Source organism: Camelina sativa, chromosome 18 (assembly GCF_000633955.1).
Source record: "Camelina sativa cultivar DH55 chromosome 18, Cs, whole genome shotgun sequence".
Classification (NCBI taxonomy): domain Eukaryota; kingdom Viridiplantae; phylum Streptophyta; class Magnoliopsida; order Brassicales; family Brassicaceae; genus Camelina; species Camelina sativa.
This window is the reverse complement of record NC_025702.1, coordinates 1573911-1575703: the sequence shown is the minus strand read 5'-3', so window position 1 is coordinate 1575703 and position 1793 is coordinate 1573911. Positions and strand designations below refer to the sequence as shown.

The window sequence follows — 1793 nt, the reverse complement described above, 5'->3', positions numbered from 1 at the left end:
ACAAGTGCTCTGCAAGTAGGACAAGTCGCTGTCGCTCCAACCTTTTTATCAAGGATTAAATGAGCTTTTCACAAAAACTACTTCAAGTTGGATTAAATGAGTCATAAACAAGTCACTATAAGCCAGCTAATCAAAGCTCAAAGCAGAATTTTAATCCTATGAGACGGAAGTGAAATCATGAACTATGAATGAAAGCACTACAGATATGGTACAAACAGAGTTCCTCAAAAAAATCCTTTTATACTCATGAAATATGTGTCCAATAAAAAATTCCTTTTAGATGAACTAGAATTAATTAGGCTCTTAGATCCGCAGAAGAACTGTAAGAACACACAAAATAAGAAAATAAGAAGCTTAGAGATCATATAAACAAAATTCTGCAATCCAATGCCCAAAGGATTGAAACCAAAAAAGTTCTGCAATCCCAATGCCCAAAGAATCCAAACTGAAGCATATTAAGCAGATGGAAATGACAATGACAATAAACAAAACCTTGCAGTAAAACAAATTGGCCAAACATCTCATTACCAAATTCAAACAACCTAACATTCAATCTAAGTGCGTACTCTAAACGACTAATCACATAATCGTATCGTTAATATACNTGAGACGGAAGTGAAATCATGAACTATGAATGAAAGCACTACAGATATGGTACAAACAGAGTTCCTCAAAAAAATCCTTTTATACTCATGAAATATGTGTCCAATAAAAAATTCCTTTTAGCTGAACTAGAATTAATTAGGCTCTTAGATCCGCAGAAGAACTGTAAGAACACACAAAATAAGAAAATAAGAAGCTTAGAGATCATATAAACAAAATTCTGCAATCCAATGCCCAAAGGATTGAAACCAAAAAAGTTCTGCAATCCCAATGCCCAAAGAATCCAAACTGAAGCATATTAAGCAGATGGAAATGACAATGACAATAAACAAAACCTTGCAGTAAAACAAATTGGCCAAACATCTCATTACCAAATTCAAACAACCTAACATTCAATCTAAGTGCGTACTCTAAACGACTAATCACATAATCGTATCGTTAATATACATACCATGTCAGATATAATCAACTAGTAAGAACATGATTTATACAACAACCTCTAATTTCTTCATTGCATTAAAGAAACAGAAACAAGAACAAAATCATAAATAGTATCTTAAACTTGCAGAGGAAGATAAGTTGGTAACAAACTAACACACAACATAATAATAACTGCAGTTAGATTCAATCTCAAGTTATCAATTTCTCTATTCCCAAAACAACACAGTCGAATCGAAATTACGATTCGCAAAACACAATGGCCTAAAACAACAAAAGTAGTATAAGAAAACCCGGATACCTAGAACAGACCGTGAATTAGAAATTTCAACATTCCACTCAAATCCAGTGAAACAAAACCACGATTTCGATTCCCAAGAAGAACAACAATACATCAATCCCATAACAAACAAAATCACAAACACATATTGAGAAGCAGCACTGAGACTTAAATTCACAATTTCTATAACTCTTGCTGGTACAATTTGAAATCATCTGACCATAAAAATAAGTTGTAAATCTCTAATTACCTTGTTAGTTTCAGAAAATTGAGAAGACATGGTAAGTGGGACTGTCAAGCACAGAAAAAGAAGAACATGATTACCCGATGTTCCATCGGTAGAGATGTCAAGAAGAAGATGAAATCATCTGACCATAAAAATCAGTTGTAAATCTCTACCGATGAAACATCCTTCATCTTCTTCTTCTGTTCTTCGTCTTCGTCTCCACAGATCGATGGACCATCGGGTAAT

The 1793-nt window shown here is 33.7% G+C and overlaps 1 protein-coding gene across 1 annotated transcript in view; it reads right to left on the bottom strand.

Moving 5' to 3' along the window:
- LOC104760245 (pentatricopeptide repeat-containing protein At5g46580, chloroplastic-like) overlaps positions 1-1793 on the bottom strand; it is a 9292-nt gene extending 7499 nt beyond the window's left edge. The window contains exon 1 of the mRNA XM_010483141.2: positions 1572-1793. The gene's annotated coding sequence lies outside the window, so the exon portion shown is untranslated. The remainder of the gene's footprint in view (positions 1-1571) is intronic.